Here is a 22821-nt window from a genome sequence, read left to right on the forward strand (position 1 = left end):
CCCAGACGACTAAGGGTGTCAACAAGGCACATCTATATATACCTGGACGTAATGTGTACTTCCCTATCTCTCACAGCCAAAAAGCACACAGAAAATGCCCCAGCATGTATGGTTTCAGCTGGCTGCAGATAATTAGGATGTCTGCTCCATGCACTGACCCCCTGGGAGGAGAGCTGGCTCAATCCATTGGTATGGATTGTTCTGCTAGTGTAACACGGTGGTCAATTACTGCCCATCCTGTTAAGCAGACTGTTGTCTCAAGATAATTGAAACACAACTGGAGTCTCTGACCAGTCCATTCTCTGTGAGAACTGTGAATGTCATCCCAGCCAGGTGAACCTCTTTAATCAGAAAATATATTCTGCCCCATGAAGTTGGCTACCTTCTGGTCAAACAAAATGAGCATTTCCAATTAAAGTCCAAGAATGGTTTCAAGACCTTTTTTTCTTCAGAGACAGCAAATTCTACAAGGTCTTTTCATTATGTGAATCTACATACCAGGAAGCCTGGTGGATGGAAGTGGGAGGGCCAACCCCTTTTATCTAGTCTGACACTAATAAAGCTGTTAACAAGGTTCAACTGAACAACAATGGGTATGAAGAGCAGAGGGAATTCCTTAGATCAGACCTATTAAGTTAGACAGATGTCAAGTTGAATCAATCTGGCGATCTGAAGAACTTTGGTAAATGTCCCTTTTGATTTTTAAAAGTTGTTTTAAGCTGTTATTGTGGCTTTGGTTTACATAAATGTCCTTATCTTATATAGATAATATACTATCAAGGCAGCTTTTATTTACCTATTCATTGTACTTATCTGTACCTTCTAATAAATAAAAATGCTTCCAACTACATTCATTATTTTAAATTTAAGAATGAAAGTACATAAGGATTTAAAGAAAAATCACAGCAATTGATATTTAAGAATCTCATTTGAAGAAGGTGATTTAAAGCATACATGTGATTGTTAAGGGACTAGTCTTTCTTTTGGGACCTGAGGCCTTGAACTTGGTCTCAAGCTCATGTTTGGCTGGCACTCTACCACTTGAGCCATGTCTCCAGCCCCCCTTTTTAAATTTTTTTTTTTATTGGTTGTGGGGACTGAACTCTGGGCCTGGGTGCTGTCCCTCAGCTCTTCAGCTCAAGCTAGTGCTTTACCATTTGAGCCACAGCACCACTTTGAGCTTTTTTGTTTGTTTATGTGGTGCTGAGGAATCGAACTCAGGGCCTCATCAATGCAAGGCAAGCATTCTACTACTGAGCCACCTTCCCAGCCCCTCTCAGCCCCCTTTGATCTGGTTCATTTTGACAGTCGACTTTCTTTCCAGACCAACATGGTCCGTGATTCTACCTACTACTCATACTTCTGTCTATAAATGGGATGACAAGTACATAACACTACATCCAGGTTTTTTTGTTTAGATGAGAAATGCAGGCATGAGCTACTGGTATCTTGCTTCAGTTTATTTTATTTTATTTATTTATTGTTGGTCGTGGGGCTCGAACTCTGGGCCTGGGCATTGTCCCTCAGCTATTCAGCTCAAGGCTAGCGCTCTACCACTTGAGCCACGGTGCCACTTCCAGTTTTCTGGTAGTTTATTGGAGATAATAGTCTTATAGACTTTCCTGCCCAGGAATCATCATATCTCAGCCTCCTGAGTATCTAGAATTATAGGGGTGAGCCACCGGCACCCAGAACTTCAGTTTATTTTTGAGATAGGATCTTGCTAAGTTTGCCTGGTTGGCCTTGAATCTATCTGCCTGTGATCCTCCTGTCTTTGATTACATGCATATACCACTGTGCTGGATCACAAATTACATTATTATTATTATTATTATTATTTATCTTTAAGTAGTTGTACAAAGGGATTTTAATTCAACATGTTAATTTATGAGTACAATACATCTTGATCAATGACACATCATTCATTATTCTCCTAGATCTCTCCCAAATCCACTCATCCTCTCAGTTTTCCTAGTTCCATTTTACATATATTAAATATTTATATTAAATATATATTAAATATATAAATATATATTAAATATATATTAAATATTTAGAACTTCATTCTCTTACCTTTCCTCTCTTCATTCTTCTAACCCCTTTCCCTTGACTTCAACCCCCTCCATCTTAGTACTAGTTTGCTATTATTCATTTTGTTAGGATGTAAGTTAATTGTTCAAAGCAGTTATACCTCATGTTACTTTTAGAAAGAAAAGTAGAAAACAATACCAATGATGTCACATTGACAATACACAAAAATCAATGCAAAGCAAAAACTGAGTTTGATACAATATTTCCTCAGATTCAAAGTCCTTTAAAGTTTCTGCATGTTCTATTATTATTGTTGTTGTTGTTATTTAACTTGTTGTACAAAGGAGTTTCCATTTAAAAAAACAGTTTTTGAAGACAAAGCATCTTGATCAATGTGATGCCTTTAAACATTCTCATTCATCCCTCCCCTACCTATCCCTTTTCTCATTTCTTAATTGAGAATTCCTGATCGCATTCTCCCCCTCTTCTCTTCTTAATTCATCTGTCCCTTTTCCATTCACCCTACTTCATCCTTTTCAAGTGTCTACTTCTTGGTGTTTATTTTGTTGAATTTTGCTTTTGCCTTTCCAAGGAATTACACTATTTCAATTCTCCCTTGAATCTACCACATTTCAGTTAATAACATTTGTATACACTTGCATATTAGCCAACATATTTATTTATATGTTTAAAGCTAAATTTGGTTTCCACATATAAAGGAAAATATGTATCTTTTGTCTCTGTGGGCCTCATTTCATTTAACATATTTTTTCCAAGTCTTTCCATTTCTTTACAAATAGTACAATATCATTCTTTGTAATAAATTAGTAGAATCCCATTGTGTATACATACCACATATTCTTGATCCATTTGTCCATGAGGGAAAAACATTCTCTTCTATCAAAGTGGGTTGCTTAAAAGTTCCTGCTTTGGCTTGTTGGCTTAGCTCTTATTATTTTGTAAGACATTATCAGTAAGTAAAGAGAGGAAAAGACGAACTGCTTTGGGATAAGGAAGGAATTTTGAAACACAAGGTTTTGTCTTTCTTGTTTGATTTAAGATGGAATTCAAACACAACTCAGAAGACACACCTCAGATTGTTCAAGAAATAGCAGAGGGTATGTTTTGAGATTGTTTGTGTACTCTTAATCTTATTTCAAAATCTTTTTTTTTTTTTTTTTTTTGCTTGACCTGAACTTTTACCTGGCTTGAACTCAGGGCCCAGGCACTGTTCCTGAACCTTTTTGTGCTCAAAGCTAACATTCTACCACTTGAGCCACAGCACCACATCTTGCTTTTTCAGAGTTGTTTATTGGAGATAAGAGTCTTGGGACATTTCTGCCAAAGCTGGCTTTGAACTGCAATCCTCAGATTTTGCCTTCTGAGTAACTAGTATTAGAGGTGTGTGTCATCATCACCACTTGCCTTCAAAGTCTTTTAATGGTCACCTTATGTATATACACCTTACCCTCCTCAAACAAGCCGATCTTGAGCAGATTGTGAACATAAGCTTGACCAATCTAGTTGAGCTGGGCTGGCTCTATACTTCGTTAATTTCAGTACTGAAGATTGAACCCAGAGCCTTATACATGCTGAGCAGAGGGGCAGGGCCTGCTATGTTAGGGGTAAGTAGAGAGTATCCTGCCTGCTAAGTGTGCTTTGCTGGCCAGATTTTTGGCTGATGGCACACCCTTCTACAGAAGTAAATTTTGTGGGGAGGGAAACATAGTAAGGGAAAAACAACTGAGGAGGTAACAACCTTACTCATGTAACTGTAACCCCTCTGTAACAGTATTTTTACAATAAAAATATATACCAAAAAAAGAAGTAAGTTTTGCCTTGCTGAGATAATTCTTTTTTTTTTTTTTTTCATTTTTACTGTTGTGACTCTGATGGTTTTTGGAGAGTACATTTATAACATTCCATACCTTGGCTATGGTGAATAGTGCTTTAGTGAACATGGTTGTGCTGGTAGCTTTACTGTATCCTGATTTATAATCCTTTGGATAAATGGCCAGGAGTGAAATCTCCTTGTTTGCATGCATATTGATATCACCATAATACAGATACGATTTAAGGTTCCCTGCATCTTCTCCTATACAATTAAATGATGTGTTATTGTTCATCAGTGTACACAAGGGTTTTTGGATGTTTTTACTGTAATGAATTTTGTAGGAATGAAAATCTTTGTCTAAGTTTGTACTGTCACACACAGTGAATGTGGTATGCATCATTTCTCACTTGTCCTCTGTAGTAGAGATAGGTTGTTTTTGTTTATTTCTTTCAATCTGAATTTCTTGGGTACCTAGTAAAGTTGGCTTTCCTTACTTTTTCACTGTCTTCCCTCCAATATCAAGTTATTTGTTCAGATTTCCTCATTTTGGTGTTAGAATGAAAAAAGGAGAAGTGAAAGAAAGGAAACTATCATGTTTCCTGGGCTGGCTTTATTTATATATTTTTTTCAGCAATGAAAATTGAACCCAAAGTCTTACATATGCTGGACAAACCCTATATCAGTTGCACATACCTCCAAGACTTTTCTCTTTCCATCTTTCCTCCCTCCCTCTCTCCCTTCCTTCCTTCCTTCCTTCTTCAATATTGGGGGTTTAATTCAGGATCTCCCAGTTAGTAGGCAAGTACTCTACCACTTACGCCATGTATCCAATCCTTTAGCTTTAATTTAGCTTTCCAGATAGAACTTGTGCTTTTACTGGACCTGGATGTGGGCCTTGATCCTCCTATCTTCACCTTCCAAGTCACATGAGCTCTCAAGTAAGCCTATCTTTTGAACTTGAAATGTACATTTCATTTAATTGAACAGAATCTCAGACAAGGTGCTATTCCTACCTGCATTCCATAGATGAGACAAATGAGGCAAGAAGAAATTAAATTTTATACTCAAAGTTGAATTGCTGATAAGTAGAAGTAGTTAGATTTTTTCTTATCATTTTATATGAGTTTTTAAGTAATATAAATATTAACTCTTTGGAGAAAATATTTTCAGCAAATATGGATGACAATCTGTTGTTTTCTTTTTTCTGAAATTATGCTATTTTTTGCTCTGCAGAAGCTTAAAATTTTCCATAAAATGATGGATTTGAGCGATACTGAGGTGGTAGATTGGGCCTCAACTTCTGTTTTACTTTAATATTAAGATCAGTTCAGGGATGATTATAAGAAGCCAAGAGAACAAACAGAACGTGGATCAATTGCTAATGACCCTACAATTGAAATGTCTCCCAGCCTTCCTATTGCTTCGCATGGGATAGGATAGATAGATATTTCCTGAGCCTGTCTGAGGGGAATCTGTGGATGAGTTTAGCTCTTAAGCTACTTGCTGTGTGGTCTCCAAGTGGTTCCTTGGTGGTTGCTCTATTACTGCTTTACCTAGTTCTGCCAAAGATTATAAAGACCCCATGACAGGCCACATATAAGACTGTTGGCCCTCCCGGTCAGACCAGTGAGGATAGATGGCCAGTGTCCAGTAAGAACAAGGTCATTAGCTGTGAAGTCAGTTGTTATTTCTACTCAGAGGAAGGACAGAATCTCATCGAAATGGGTAGAAATGCTCAGAGGTTGTAGCCATGTTGTTTAGAGCACTGGTTGGAAGTGTTTTAGTGGCTTGGCCTGGAAAAGAATGGTTTGGATGAGAGTGAGGACAGATGATCCAGAGGATGTGTTTTACAGCAGAGGAATTCTGAAAGTGACATCCTATAGCAGCAAGGTTCTCTGACTATTCAGGCTATCACAGCACATTACCTGATTTGGGCTGCATCAACATTCAGATGAATCCAACCTGCTACTGGGGGCACTCAACATCCTTTAAGTCTAATGAGTGGAATGGGAAGAATCAACAAACTGCTTATCTAAGAAGCTCAGTCCAGAGAAGAATCTGGAAAAGGCTACTCAGTTGGGGAAAAATGAACTCTGAGAAGTCAGGCTTGTAGCCAAGACTGCCTGCATTGTTAAATTCTACCCAATTCAGCTTTGCAAACACTGGCAATCTCTGAAAAAGCACTTCTGGCTTTTGCCCTCACCACAACATGTCCCCTAAGAATGATTCCTCTTCCCTATCTAATTATGAAGGAGTAATGACTGTCGTCTGATCTGGGGAAGGATAGACTCCTTTGTCTCAAACATTTTATTTTTCAGATACTTCAAGGACCCAGGGTCTCAGAGCAAATAGTATTGAATAGAAAATATATTTTCGAAATGCTCTTCTCCCTTGTGTTCCTGTCACCTGACTTAACTGATGGCCCTGTTGGGTTTGGCTCAGAGCTCAGGAAGTATGATATGAGGATCTCATATAAATAGAAAGTTGGAAGGTGTCTATGGGTGAGGAGGTGAGGATGACATCTTATAAGATTTTTGTTGTTGTTGTTGTTGTTAGAAGTTTAGCTTGTAAGCTACCAGCACAACTATGTTTATTGCAGCATTATTTACCATAGCTAAGATATGGAACCAACCCAGATGCCCCTCAGTAGATGAATGGATCAAGAAAATGTGGTATATATACACAATGGAATTCTATGCCTCCATCAGAAAGAATGACATTTCCCCATTTGTTAGGAAATGGAAAGGTTTGGAAAAAATTATATTAAGTGAAGTAAGCCAGGCCCAAAGAAACATAGGTCCCATGGTTTCCCTTATTTGCAATATCTAGTATAGGTATGAGTCAAGCGGAAAAGGTCAGATAATGTGATGTTAGGAAAACGAACCCTTAAATATGTATTTTAATGTTTTCGTTTCTTTCATGCATGTGTTTCTAATGCATTTATAAGATTATTTCTTTGTTGCTTTGTATGTCCCTCCCCTACAGTGTAACCCCCGCTTTCACTATATTTGATGTCAGTATAACATGTGGAGGAGATGGGGACAAACAAGTCGTTTAAGGATTCAGGTGGACCTGTTGCAACAATGAGAAGTACAAAATGTCATGTCAAAACCAGCTTTACAATGTCGGTGTGGGGGGGGAGGGGGGTATGATTGGGTGGGGGGGAGGGGGGAGGCTGGGAAGGGAGGTGAAGGGTAAACAAAGGAGGAGGCTGCAATGCTTGGTAAGAAATGTATGCATTATCCTGCCCATGTAATTGTAACCCCTCTGTACAGTATGTTCTCAAATAAAATAAAATGAAATTAAAAAAAAAAAAACAAAAAGAAGTTTTGCTTGTAAGAAAGGAAGCTAGTAGGAAGCTGAGCTGGTTGAGGCAAATGTAAGAGAAATGGCTAGAACACCCATAAATCTGAGATACCTTCTATGATGAGCTGGTGCATGGATCTGTGTAGTAATTGGTGGGTGACTGGTGATGTTGACACTCTCTGGATTCCCTGAAGGAACTGAGAGCCAACCCCAACAACTACTTAATCATTATAACTTGGTCTTCACATTGTGCCTCACAAAATGAATAGCCTCAATTATTTGCCCATAAGATACAGTCATTATTTCAATCAGCTCTGTTTTCTCAACTGGCTCTTTTTATATGCATGTCAACATTTGTATTTTCTCTCTGATAGCCTTAGTTTTAATACTATATAAGCCTCATAGTTGTAAGTTCTTTTATGTAATGCTCTTTTATGTGATGTGTACTTAGGGACTCTTTACTTTTGATGATGGTGATGGTGACTGCTGACTAGTTGTCCTACATCCAATTCAGTACCTCCAACCTTTCGGTGGCAAGTATCTCAAGGCCTGCACATCACATCAGGGGTTGATTGTAACATTGGGACTAGTTAATCCTAAATGTTGTCCCTTGCAAACTCCTCTCCTATTACAAAGATGCCCCTTTCATCTTTTGACTTCCTGCTTCCTGCATTCTTGTTATTTATAGTATCTGGTGTGGGGGGGGAACCTCCCAAATTTCTCAAGAGGATTTACAGTTGCTGCTTGCAATTCCTCACCCAGCTCACGCCTCCATCCCCTGCAGTCTGTGTTCTTCTACAACCCATCTGCTCTTCTCCCAGAGGTGAACAGGGACATCTTTGCTCAGTCCAAAATGCCTGGTTTTCAGCACTTGGAATTTTGGCCTATTTGTCCCTTTTGGACCCCTTGAATTTGACTCCTAGCTTGTAGGAGATAGTTTATTTTTCTCTCCTTTTCTCTAGCTGTTCCTCCATGGCACTTTTACTTCTGGTGCCATCAGAATATTAGTGGTCCTTAAGTGCTTACTTCTGTCTGAACTTGCTCTCTCAGTGACTTGGCATAGATGGTGGCCATGATGATCACTTCCCTTTGGACATGGGCCACACCTTTTTTTCTACCCTTAAATTCTTAACACATCAGATGCTCACTCTTTCTTTGGATTGCTCTTTACCTGTATTATTGGTTTTAAACTTCAGATTCCACATGCCATCTTTCAACCCAATTTTGCCCCTGATTGTGCCTCTCCTGAATTAGTAGCCAGATAACTCTAAGAGACCTTCCTTATCTATGCCTAGGCATAGATTCTTCAACTTTTATTTATATTGACTTTTTGTTTTTCTTTTTACTTTTTTTGTTTATTTCTTCCATTACTAAGGCTTGAACTTAGGGCCTGGGTACTGTCCCTGACCTTTTCTAATCAAGTCTAACTATCTACCACTTGAATACAGTTCCATTTTCAGGTTTTCAGTGGTTAATTGGCGATAAGAGTTTCATAGTTTTCCTGCTTGGTATGGCTTTGAATCTCAATCCTCAGATATCAGCCTCCTGAGCAGCTAGGATTACAAGAGTGAACCACTGGTGTCCAGCTATATTCACATTCCTATCATATTTTAATTTTTTAAAAAAATTCTTGACAGGCACTGGTGGCTCCTGCTTGTAATCCTAGCTACTCAGGAGGCTGAGGTCTGAGGATCACAGTTCTCAGCCAGTCAGGGCAGGGAAATCCATGAGACTCTTATCTCCAATAAACCAGCAGAAAACCTAAAATGGCACTGTGGCTCAAGTGGTAGAGTGCTAGCCTTGAGCTGAAGAGCTCAGGGATAGCACCCAGGCCCAGAGTTCAAGCCCCACAGCTAAAAAAAGAAAAAAAAAATCCTGTCTGAGTTTATGTGGTAATGTCTTTCTTATCAGGAATTATCCAATTTTATTTTTTCATTCAACACTCTGGAGACACACTAAATACTGAAATAGTGGCCTGCAAAGCTGATGATTCTCAATTATTACTGATGGGATGTGGGGGAATTTCTCAATAGGAGGAGCTAAATAAAAACTTTTGGGATTAGGGAATATTTATTGTTTGAAAATGCTCTACAAGTAACTTGTATGTATTCCCAAAGAAAGTATATCTGCTTCGGTCTTGAACATTATTCTTTTTTTTTTTTTTTTTTTTGGGTCCGGTTGTGGGGCCTGAACTCTGGGCCTGGGCGCTGTCCCTCAGCTCTTCAGCTCAAGGCTAGCACTCTACCACTTGAGCCACAGCGCCACTTCCGGCTTTTTTCTTTTTGCTTATGTGGCGCTGAGGAATCGAACCCAGGGCCTCATGCATGCAAAGCAAGTGCTCTACCACTGAGCCACTTTCCCAGCCCCTTGAACATTATTCTTTTAAAAGGTTGTGGTCTGTTTTCATTCTCTCCTATGAGTTTTCATAAAACTTGTTAATTTTCTTAATTCTCAATAAACATTTTATTTATTCTTTGGTAGTGATTGTGCTAAGCCTCTCCCAAAGAAAGGCTTCGCCATTTGGGCCGTGTCCTCCAGGGCTTTTGTTTTCATTTTGAGACAGGGTTTGCTACCTTTGCACAGGCTGGTCTCAAATTTAAATTCCTCTTGCCTCTGCCTCCTGAATAACTGAGATTATATCTGTGTGCCACCATGCCTGCCTCTAAAATTTTCAATGGATTCTATTGCTAATAAAATTCCAAGCCTTTTTTTCATCCTTGTCAAGACTTCTCACTTAAACCTCTCAATCTTTTGTGCCTGCCCAGTGGCAGCCTCAAAGAAAGGGAATTTCTCAAGACACTTCACGCTTTTTCTCCTCTGATTAAATGACACCCCTCTCTGGAATGTTCACTGTACATCTCATAGCATTTCCACCAGCATCTTCTTTCTCTTGGGATTTAAAGGACTCTTCTCTCATGAACTCTGACACAATGCTGTTTGCAACTCTCTTTCAGCAGTTGAGGTATAGTTATTTGTAAAACCTTCTTTTAATTTTTTCTTATAGAAGAGTATAAGTTTCTGGACAACACTTATTTCAACTTTCAGTACCAGAACTTTAATGAGTTACATTTTGGCTGTTTATACTATAAAATACCTGAATTTGGTTTTACTTATTATTTGCAATTTATTTTTCACTTTTTATTTGTAATTCATGTTTTGAATGAGGTATTTTCCATTGACTCAGTATATTTAACATTACAAATCAAAACAATAAGATAGTAAACAAAAAAGATTAATATATTATAATAAGAGTTCAAAACAAACCCTATAAACCATTTGGGTTATGGGTTAGATAAGTATATACATGTCTTAGTTCATCCTATATTTTGTACAGAAAGTTCTGTGGGGACATGGTCACATTCATTCATTTCATGTTTTCAGTGGTTACTTCTATGGTACAGCAGCAGAGCTGAGTAGCTGTGACAGAGACTTTATAAATTGCAAAGCCTGAAATATCTATTATCTCTTTCAAGGTGACATCCTTGCTCAGCACAAAGGTATTTTAAGGACTTATTTGTCCCATCTGGGTGAATGCCCTACAGTTGTAGTGAGTCAGTGTGGATAGTCTACTAGCATGGTATAGAAGAAGATTGGAAAAACAACAACAACAAAAACAAAAACTAATTTAGAGAGAAGGGGAAAATTACCACAACAGGGCTCTGAGTGAGCTAGTCATGGGAATTGAATAGTAAATTTAGGTTTTTGATTCCTTGCTGCCAAGGCGCAAAGCAAATATGACAAATGAGGAGTTCTCTACGGTTAACATTTAAAAGTGCACCTATCTGCGTTAAAAAAAAGAAAGAAAGACAAACTTGCCATTGCAAAAAAAAACTTTTTACATTGAGTCTTACAGATGTAGCAGGTAATATTTTCAACTACAGTTTTGCCAAAGATCAAACAATATATTGAAATGGTGAACTCTCATTATAATAAATTGCAATTCAGGAAGTAGGTTAGTGTAGTCCAGGGATATTGGTTTGGTTTTTTTCTTTTTCTTTCTTTCTTTTTTTTGTTGACACCTTATACTGTGAGAATAGAGCTGAAAGAACCAAGAAAACGGAGTAGTTAATGCGTTCCTCCATTGGAACATTAGCTGGCAGGCTTTAGCAGGCACAGTTCAAGTCAGTCAGAGCTAATGTTCCAGTGAATGCTGGAAAGGAAGGATTTCTGGGCTGAGGACTAAAGAGTGATCCATAAGTAGGATGCCGGCCACAGCCTGACATTATGGTGTGAAAAGCAAAGAAGCCTCTCATACTTTTGCCTGGCCAGCCAGCCCAACTTTGCACGGTTGTGGGTGGTACAGACTGAAGCCAAAGAAATTTACATAACCTTATGGGGCAGTAAAATAACTGAATAAGGGTAATAATATGATAGTAAGTAAAATTTGAACTATCACTTGAGATTATATGGTTATTAATGCTTCCAAAATTATCTTTCCAAATTATTCTGGAGTTCAGAAAACTGTGATGGTATTATTCCTAACTACATACTCATTGTAATGATTACAGAGATCATAGACAGACTTGACTTTTACTCTTTAGCATTTGGTTTGTTTTTGTTAGGCCTCTGAGAAATAATGCAAATTATAAATATGTAGGTATATTACTTTCCTATAGAAATAACTTTGAAGATTAAAAAAAAGAAAGCTTACATGACACAGAAAAAAACTGAAATAACAATGTTTTTAAGAGCTTATGAAAGTTTATGGAGTTTATGGAAGAAGGAAATCTGTATTTTTGTCTTTATGCACAGTACACTCCAAGATAGTAACACTATTTGTTGGGCATTGATTAAGCAAATGATTCTATTTTTAATGTTGTTAAAGCCTTTTTAAGGAATTCTGCAAAAGGTGACAATAGTAAGTTAGTATAATTTGGATCATGGCACAATAAGCTGGAGTTAGTAGATTAGAGAATATTCTCATAAAGTCATTTTTATGTACAATATTCGTTAAAGTTATTTCTGAGTCTAGCCAGACTGTGGTAATATTACTCATATGACATTTGTTCTTCTAGGCACACTGAGGGCAGAGCTGTATCAGGTTAGTTTTGGTTGGGATTTGCTAGTTGTAACCTCTTGGCATCATAATCTACACGTAGTGAAAACCTAAGGCCAAGGTAACACTCTGCTTGTGGTACAGCTACCAGTAGACAGGAGAAGTAGATAGTTCTGGTAATGATGAAGCAGAGAGGAAGGAGCCTATTATAAGTTGTGTATGTTACACTTTTGTAAAGAGACCATGGAAGAAACTGATAGTTTTTAAGTAATGTCACAATAAGGTATGCTAGGGAGTTTGATACAACATACCTAATATCATCAATTATACCCTAAGGATTGTGTAACTGCGTGGTTAAGAGCATGGCTTCTAAGACATGATTGCTTGGGTTCAAACACTTCCACTTACTTTTTGGGTCCCAGTTTACTCATCTGTAAGATGAATGCCTTACATATCTATTTCTTTAGGCTGATGGGAAACTGAAGTTAAGTACATATATTTGGTTTAAGTGACATAACTTTATTAAGCCATACAGTATCTCAAAATAATTAATTTTTAAGGTTTATATACTTTGTAACTTTTTAGTGGTGGAATAAATACCATTCTAGTTCCAATTATTCAGTATTTAAAATTCAAATCATGTCAAGCAAACTGAAAAAAAAATTAACTTAAAAAAAGTTATAAGAAAGTCTCCAGAATTTAAAATGAGTTTTACTCATCAAAACAATGATGGCAATTTAAAAATAAAATGAGAATAATGTTTTTATTATTTTAAAGAGCTTTTATAAGTCTTGATTTGTAGTTCAATTCATCTCTGCGATTGGATTTGAAAGTATATTTTGATATTTTATTAAATGTGGCATAAATTTACAAATGGCTCTTTCTTTGGATGTATGTGTAACATGATTATTTTAAGTTCAGTATTATTTTGAAGTCAGGCTTTGGCAATGTACCCTCAAAACATATAAAAAATTGAAGCATCAAATGTGAAAAACTTTAAAGCATACATTTGAAATATCAGTAAGATGCATAATTTGAATTCCATGGATATTTAAAGAATGACATGCCAGGCACTGGTGGCTCACACCTATAATCCCAGCCACTCAAGAGGCTAAAATCTTAGAAAATAGTTTGAGGACAAGTCTGAGCAGACATATCCAAAAGATTCTTATCTCCAATTAAACAGTAAAGGAACTGGATATGTAGTTCAAGTGGTAGAGCACTGGTTATGAAGAGCTCCAGGCCCTGAATTCAAGCCCCAATAGTGGCATTAAAATTTTTTTTAAGGTAAAAGAAAAAAGAATGATGTAAGCCCAAGACACTCAATCTTGGAAGCCATAAAAATATATGTATTCATTTCCTAAATAAATTTAATTTATGTTTAACTGTGCAAGAGATAAATGTAATGCTAGTCAGTTATTGTGTATTATAGAAATGGGATTAAGCACATCAATTTCATTTTGTAATTGATTTCAATGCTTACATTTAAATCAATAATTTCTCTTTTAGTGTGTCAGCCTTTTTCTAAGTTCTTAAATGCAGCTAGGACCAAGACTTTTCACTTAATGATTTGCACATGTTCAAGTCCTGTAGGATCATATGGAAGATCTTAGTAATAGAGGGTGAAAATAACTGAAGGTGAAGGTAAAAGGGTAGCAATCACCAGACGATATAAGACCTGTGGGTGCTAAAGATTTTATTCTATGTGCAATAAAGCTATGAAAATGTGTAAACATAGGAATGGCATGATTGCAGCTCCATCAAAAATTATATGACCCCCCCATCAAAAATCATATGACTCCCCCATGTATTAAAGGATTGGAAATGAAAGTGAGAAATCAGTCCAGGTGAAGGATGCTAATAAGTAAGTTTGAATTGTAGTGGCTTTTGAGAGGAACGGGATATATTCTAGTGTTTATATGCTAGAGAGAGGGCCTTTCAAGTCAAAGCTACATCTAAGGGTATTGACAGGATGTATACTAGACCAGCCTAATGCTTAAGATAGGATATATTAAAGCATCAATAAGAAGTAGGAGGAGCCAGGTGCTGGTGGCTCCTGCTTTTAATCTTAGCTTCTCAGGAGGCTGAGAGCTGAGGAACAAGGATAGGCCAGCCTGGGAAGGAAAGTCCATGAGACTCTTATCCTAATTAGCCACAAGAAAATCAGAAGTAGTGCTGTGGCTCAAAGTGGTGGAGTGCTAGCCTTCAATCAAAGAGCTCAGGGACTGCGACTAGGCCCTGAGTTCAAGCCCCTGATCTTAAAAAAAAAAAGCTACAAGGAGAGATTAGAAGATGAGTTTGGGCTATTTTAAGGTACCTGGGGACAAACAAGTGGGAAACATTGAGTAGCTAACTAATTTTGCAGTGTTGAAGCCTTGAAGAAGAAACTGAGCTGGAAGTATACATTGGGGAACCACTGCATATTTTTATAATTTCCAGTAATAGGTCTAGAAATGAACAAACTCTATATATGAGATTGTCTATGGAGAGAACATAACATGAGAAGAGAATCTAGAATATTTAATATCAGATAGTAGAGAAGAAGTGAGAAAAATAAAGAATAGCCAGGAAGAGATGATAGCAAAACTGAGGACAGGGTATAATGGTATGGAAGCCAAGATAAAGAAGAAAATATCCTATCACTACATATTTTGAAATATAAAAATGGTTTTTTTAAAAAGTGAAGACCCTGAATCAAGCTATGTGCATGATTTTTGTCAGGAGGATAGTTTCTGGTGTGACTAGACTCCTGAGTAGAGTGGATTCCAGAGGGCCCGAGAGGTGAAGAGGCTGCTTCACTCTTCAAATTCTCTTGTGTATGGCATCTTAGAGAGAAAGGGCAATGGCTGAGAAATGCCATGAGATCCAGATTTCCAGAGTCTCAAGTGAGTGATACTTGAGCGTAGGTGAATAATAGTGAAAAAGAGCTCGAAGACTGATGATGCAAAAGGGCTTAGATAAACTTCCTGAGCTTCTAGTTGTTTGCAGGTGCTGCTGGGGGGCTGGGACGGAGCCGTCCTGAGGCTGTGACTGCGGCTGCTTGGGAGCTGGTGGCGGAGGGCTAAGAGAGCTGATGGCCAAGTGGGGTGAGGGCGACCCACGCTGGATCATGGATAAGTGGGTGGATGCCAGTAACGTCAACAACTGGCACTGGACAGAAAAGGATGCTTCAGACTGGTCCACAGAAAAGCTGAAAACTGTTTCTGGCTGTTCACGTACAGAATGAGGAGGGGCAAGTGTGAGGTGACCATCTATTACCAATCGGAAAGGCAAACTTATCTTCTTTTATGAATGGAACATCAAACTGAACTGGACAGGTACCTCTAAGTCAGGAGTACAATACAAGGGACATGTGGAAATCTCTAATTTGTCTGATGTAAACAGCGTGGATGAAGTGGAGATTAGTGTGAGCCTTGTCAAAGATGAGCCTGACACTAATCTTGTGGCCTTAATGAAAGAAGAAGGGGTGAAACTTCTAAGAGAAGCCATGGGAATTTACATCAGGACCCTCAAAACAGAGTTCACTCAGGGCATGATCTTACCCACAGTGAATGGAGAGTCGGTAGACCCAGTGGGGGCAGCCAGCCTTGAAAACTGAGGAGCCAAGGTTAAGCCTGCTCCTTCAAAATCCCAGGCCAAACCTGTTGCTGTCAAAATCCCCACTTGTAAGATCACCCTTAGAGAAACCTTCCTGACATCACCAGAAGAGCTCTATGGAGTGTTTACCACAGGAGAGCTAGTTAGGCCTTTACTCATGCTCTTGCAATGTTAGAAGCAGATAAAGGTCTGATGTTCCACATGGTAGATAGCAACGTGTCTGGGGAATTTACTGATCTGGTTCCTGAGAAGCATTTTTCGATGAAGTGGAGGTTTAAGACTTGGCCAGATGGGTACTTTGTCACCATCACCTTGACTTTCACTGATTAGAATGGAGAGACCGAGCTGTGCGTGGACGGCCGAGGCATCCATACCCCTGAGGAAGAGCGGATGGCAGCGGTATTACTTTGATGGCATCAACAGACCTTTGGCTATGGAGCACGCTTGTTTTAGGGCCAGCAACAGGGGCTCCAGCCTGCTCAACACTTCAGTCCAGCCAGCTCCTGACTGGGGCTGTAGCTCCCCTCCACACATACCTTGGGTTTGCACAGGTTTTCTGCTGGGTGGGATCAGAGGGTGATTCTTTTTTATATGTACATATTCTACACAAATTTTTTTTAAAAGATAAACTTCCTGAAAGGCTAGTGGGCTTAGGACCCAGGGTCCATGTTTAAATATTGTTATTTGAAGGGAGAGTAGATATTTCTTCCTTGTAATTGGAGAGAAGTGGACAAATGTTTGTTGAGAAAGCTTATAGTGTGAGGAAGGTTATTTAAATGCCCATGTACCATAGTTATAAGTAAAGGCTCATGTTATGATCATGATTCATTAACTCTGATGGAAAAGAGAGAGACTCAAGATATATGAAAAGGAAGTAGTTTCTATGTAAACATCAGATCAGGTGCTCATATCTTCAAATAGAAACACACTTAAATTGAAACAAATGTAATCTCTTGCATCTGTACTTTTGTTGAATAGTTATTATATTGTTGCTGGTTGTACTTCTTGCTTTTGGCTCTGACCTGCAATACATCAGTTTTCTGTAATCTTCCTAAACAGGAGAAAAATCATTCTATGTACAAAAACTTTCAGTGCTCATAAAGATATTCCTTTATAATATTAGACCTGTCACATGCCTTCCCCTTCATCCAGCAGTGCAATTTACCTCCACCTGTAGTTGTAAAAAGGAACAAACTTAATTTTATTCTCCACTTTTCTGACAGTTTTAAAGTTACGTAATGTAACTTTGCTTCCTTTGTCAGTTCCAAAATGTTGTCAGGCAGCCAAACCATCAAGAGTAATAAGATTGACTTTAACTTCAATGATTTTATTTCATTCATCTCTGTAACAGCAAGGCAGCTGCAAAACTATATCTTACCTTTCAGATCCTATTGGGTATATTCTTTCAAGACACATCTTGTTCCTCCTCCCCCACATATAAAGATAGAGTTACATTATAGGTCACAGCAAAGTTATTACACTCTGGGAACTGTTTTTCTACCTCCCCAGCATCCCATATACACCCAGATTATTTTCTGTGTCTGAGCTTGTGTTCTGCTTGTCTCCAGTTGTCTCATACATCATAAAAATGATAATTACTAAGATTTATTTGAATTGCATTTTATAGGTTTGTAGTTGCAGTGTTCAGGACCCTTTCCCATGTATTTCTTCTCAGAGAACAAGTAGTAATTACTAGTTATCCCCATATTCTAGATGAAGCCACCAAGGCACAAGAATATTAAAATAGTTTGCCTACAGCTACAGACCTGTCACTGCTGGAGCCAGGATTTGCATTCAAATAATCCCCTCTCCAGATTCCCTACTCCCTTCCCCCATACCATTTTTTTTTAAAGCACATTCGAGTCAAATATCCATTCAAATTCTGTCTCACAGTCTCCAAGCCTCTGCTTACTAAAAAGTGAAAAAAATAATAGAGGTTGTGTGATTTATTTTCCCCTAAGGAATAAATGAGAGAATGTTGGTAAAGTCTCTGGTAAAATGCTGATGTACAGTAAGGCAAAATAATCTTTAATTATCACTATTAATAATTGTACTTAGAGGACTGCTGGCATCTGAAATCAACACAGGGCCAAAGCATGTGCATTCAAATAAACTTTTTGAGAGGATTTGAAAAGCCCACCTTCCTTTGGCTCCAGCTGGCACTCGGAGTCAGGCCCCCTCTGCAGCTCAGGTGTAATTGGTTGTAAGGACACCTGTACTTTGGCAGAGATGAAATGATCATGACCCTCTTCAAACCAGCCGTGGCTGTCCTTCCAAGACAGAAATACCACCCTCCTGGTCTCAGGTCCTTACCCCTCCACATGCACTTTCCCATTTCTCCTCCAAGTCACCACTCTAAGCAGATGCAGAATCAGAGTTGACAATTTGCTTGGATCTCCGTAGAGATGACAGCTTTAGTCTATATTTGGAGTTTATTTGATTTGCCATAGTTCCTTCTTCATGACAGTATGCAGTTTACTTTGGGGTTATTAAGCTCACTTTAGAAGTAGTGTTAGTGTTATTTCTAGTATATTCTTTCTATTACTGAAGGGTTCACTCTGTCCCTAGCCCTGTTTCCTAGAGATATGAAGGGTTTTCCTTGAATTCTTTTTCTGCTTAGTGAATAGCAATGTAATTCTAAACGAAGTTCTTCCCATCCCTGGATCTGAGGGACTGGAACTGTTCTAACTTTTCAGAAACATACCCGATAATATAACCATATTCATTTGTGGTATTATCTATCTCTTATGTAAACTCAATGAGAAAGGTATTGTCTCCTTGAAGTAGACATAGTTACCCCTCCCTAGTAACTGTGTTCCCAGCAAAGGACATTTTGCCAGAATGTGGCTAGCTGAGACTGATTGCTGGTAGGACTCCGGCAGAGCAGGAGGGGCTATCTTGATCGATAACAGAAAGCCCACAAGGTAGAAATTGTACACCTGGTCTGGAGTGGATGTCACATCTGCCTGACCTTTGCCTTTCTGATTAAGAACTTGATTGTGTGTGTGTGTGTGTGTGTGTGTGTGTGTGTGTGTGTGTGTGTGTGTGTGTGTGTGTGTGTGTATGTAGCCACCTTGTATAAAACCCAGTCTCCCCTTCCTCAAGATATGAACTTCTTTGTGGCCCTAGCCTGGTTTTGGTCGCTGGCAATGGCATTAGACTCATTTATCCTCTCCAAAAGTTGTCTTGATCTCTGCTGATTTGTGTTGCTGTAATATTCTACTACTGCAGGATGCTTCCTAGTTTCTAAATAAATATTTGTGAATAAAATGAATGATTTCTTAATTGATGGATGCCAAATAAGTTGCTCAAGAAAATAATTGATTTAAGAATGGAGATTCTGCGTTTGTTTTTGATGTTGGGAGTACAAAAACTGAGATTTAAAAATTATATTTAGTGGTATAACAGAAAAAAAAAGTAGGGAGAGCTGGTGAGAAAGCCTTTAATTTTTTAAAAAAAGTATTTTGATGCTTGTAGTATGAAAAGTGCTAAGATCTGATGCTAATCAGGGATTAGGAACTTTCCAATAATTTGTTTAATTCATTTTCAGTGGTGCCCAGAGCATTTAAACAGGGGGTTAATTTGAACCAAAGGAGATAAAGGTGAGGCGTGTTAATTGAATGCCCTATCCATCTGTCCATTTTAATATAAAAATCAATTCCTAAAGTACAGTTATAAGAGAAAGTGATTTGCTTCATTTATAGGCCTGATTGTGCTTCTCTGAAGCTGACACCACCCCCATTCCCTCGGTTCCTTGGCAGCCTTGTTCAGTGAAAGGGCCAATTTGCTCATCTTTCTGAAGACATTTATGTCATCAAAGCTCCTCACTGTCATGGCAGCAAACAGCACATATATTTCCTTATCACTTAAAATATAAACACATAGAATATCCTTGGGTAGATTTCCAGCATCCAAGCCAAAAGCATAGGTGTTTGGAACCCAGGAAAGTGGGTGGAACGAACGAGTTTAATATAATCAAGTGAAAGCAACCAGGCAGATTTGTAAAGCTCAGGAAGTTGTATTTGGAAATGCAAGGTAGAGCAAAGATCCATGGGATAAACCAGACTAATGTTATCTAGTCCCGGCTGTTGTTAGATAGTGGGTCTTTTAGTTCTTCTCACCAAGGAAAGGGTAGAAAGGGATAATAGGTGTGGTGGGACCAAGGAGGAGAGAAAAGGCCTCCATTTCTTTTGCTGTGTTGAGGCTGCCTAAAACCAGATTTAGGAAAATCAAATGTGAGGCTTTAAGCTACCTGGAAGTTTTGTGTTACTTGGGAATTATGGACCCCAGTCATGTGTCAGAAAGATTTTCAATGGATCACATGTTTGGTCCTGTAAGTCCAACAATTGCATAATCTAGGTTGAAAATAAGTATAGCTGTAGACCAGGGATAATAAGAATGGAGCTGAGAGTCAAGACCTTAATTTGAGGGGTTTATATTTTCATTTGAAAAAAGTAAAGCTCATTATTTTAACAGGTCCTTAACATTTTCCAGCTTAGTCTTTGGTACTGTGGCCTGGTCTCAATGGGAAAGCTTTGCAGTTGCTTTAGAGAATGCATTCTCTGCAGGGTGCTGAGCAATTACATTCAGAATAGCGGCAGGGTGCTTAGTAGGGAAGGGGATTGCGTTGTGCTGCTGTTGGAAATGGCCAATCATGGCAGCAGGGGAGACTGAGGGGGGAGAAGGAGGGAGAAAAGGGAAGTCATGTTTACATCCCATATAAATGTATATACCATATAGCACTTGAAGGATGGATTTCTTTTAAAGTATAAATAAATTGAAGCTTGAGGGACTATAAATATTTACCTTAAAATATAAGGCCTAAAGTAGCACTTTTCACATCCTGAGAACTGTTGGTAGTATCTGATTACCATGTGGATGGGTCAGGAGGTGATCCTTTCCACTGGCCGTGGATCTATGCAGTTGTTTATGGATTGTATCCATGTTGTCCAGGACAGAGTTTATTAACCTTTTGATGTAGGAGTTGAAACTCTAGGCAGGGAGACCTTGTCCTAGATTTTCCCCCAAATGACTGACATTGTTCAGCTGTCTTGACAACTCAGAGCCTTTATTTCATTGTGCCTCGGGAAATGAGCCCTAATAAGAATTTACAAAGCAAATAGATGTGCATACTTTTGTACATCTAGGAAAGCAGGTAAAGCCCAATAAGAGCCTCTCCCCAACACCCCACCCCCAGGGTCATCCAATTTGCTTTGCAAACTCCCAGGATATGGGCAAGGAGCCACATTGATTGTTTATTTGTAGCCTGCTGTCTTACAATCACACACCCAACTAGATTTTCCATTTATTATTAGTGAGACTGATTGTTTTGTGAATCAGCCAGAAAGGAACGATTCCCAATTACCTAAGGATCCCAGGGGGCTGATTTCTAAGGAAGTTCATTACATATAGAATAGGCAGGTTACAAAAATAATTAAATGAAGGGGGACGTGCTGGTCTTTTGAGAACTAGTGCTGAGCCCTCTATGACCTAACTATGGGCTAATATCTACCTTAGCTGAAATGGTCTTGTTTATATATCTTTTACGCAAGTTAATTGTTTAGCAATGAGTTTACACATTGATTGTAGATTGATTAATAGCCATTGACAAACGCAGTGCTTTTGAATTTCACTCAGTCAGCATTTTTATAGGTTTTACCCCCTGTGATCAAAGGATAATGATTTAACAACAACAACAACAACAAACCTACCTAACCATTAACTTTAGAATTGGAACACAAACAAAAGGTAATTGGGAAGCTCACCAACTTAACTCACAATGAGATAGATACAATGCAAGGTTTAGGAGTCCAGTAGACCTAGGTTCAAGTCCCAGCCTTGTCCAGTGTAGGAAGCCAGGCCTGGAGTTTAAACTCCTACACTAAAACTTAATCAACTCTGTCCCAGACAACATGGATATGATCCATAAACAACTGCAAAGATCTGTGGCCAGAAGAAGCTAACATCTCCTGACCCATCCACATCTTAAACAGATACTTCCAACAGTTCACAGGATGTGAAAAGTGCCACTTGAGGTCTTTATTTATTTATTTATTTTGGTCAGTCTTGGGGCTTGAACTCTGGGCCTGGGCACTGTCCCTGAGCTCTTCAATTCAAGGCAAGCACTCTACCACTTGAGCCACAGTGCCACTTTGGTTCTCTGGTGGTTAATTGGAGGTAAGAGTCTCATGAACTTTCCTGCCCTCGCTGGCAGGCCATATTTTTTAAGATAAATATTTATAGTCCATCAAGCTTCAATTTATTTATACTTTGAAAGAAATCCGTCCTTTGGATTAAGGTTCAATCAGAACACTTATTGTGGTTTTTGATATCCTGATGGTAGTTATTATTATCTTTATTTCTTTTGTTATTATGTCTGTAATCATGAGAGATAACCATATTTACACTTCACAATCATTCAGCCAACAGGGTTCCACTTTGTGTTGCAGGCTTGTCAGTGAAGACCTAGAGGACGGTAGCCTTATTGCTGTTTTCAGGGGCACACATTGAACTTTTGAAATGATTTGCTTACTCCTAGATTTCCTCTGCATGAGCATGAGGCCCTAGAGTGCAGATGATGACTTATTTAGTAGTTCAATAAACAACCTTGGAACCACTGTTTGCTTTTCCCTGTCTTTGTGAGTGGCCTACACAGGATCCTATCTTCTCCCAAGCTTCCAGTCAGCCCTTCATGAACTTGTCCCTCTCTGTCTCTCAGCTTTCTCTTCTTTTGTGGATTAAGCTTCTTCCAAACAACTCTGTTATTGACCCTTGAATCCAATAATACATTTTCTATCTCTAGAACTTGGTCACTGTGATTTCCATTGTTCTGAGCGTTAATGACTTTTCTTCCTTCATGGGTCAGTGAGCAGTCAGATATTTATTGCACAATCACCATGTGCAGTGGTGAGTACTGGGTGAATTTTGTCCTCCAAAAAAGATATGTTCTAACTTCTAATACCTCAGAGTGTAAAAATAAGATCTTTAGAGTGATAAAGTTTAAGTAGTAATCCACTTAATAAAATCTTATTAGGGTGGGTTCTAATCTGATTTGACT

At 38.5% G+C, this 22821-nt stretch overlaps 1 pseudogene; it reads left to right on the forward strand.

The window, feature by feature from the left end:
- The first annotated feature begins 15240 nt into the window (after positions 1-15240).
- LOC138837909 (activator of 90 kDa heat shock protein ATPase homolog 1 pseudogene) lies at positions 15241-16217 on the forward strand (annotated as a pseudogene).
- The last annotated feature ends 6604 nt before the right edge of the window (positions 16218-22821 follow it).

This window comes from Dipodomys merriami, unplaced genomic scaffold, assembly GCF_024711535.1.
Source record: "Dipodomys merriami isolate MVZ:Mamm:240054 unplaced genomic scaffold, mDipMer1.0.p SCAF_1, whole genome shotgun sequence".
Classification (NCBI taxonomy): Eukaryota; Metazoa; Chordata; class Mammalia; order Rodentia; family Heteromyidae; genus Dipodomys; species Dipodomys merriami.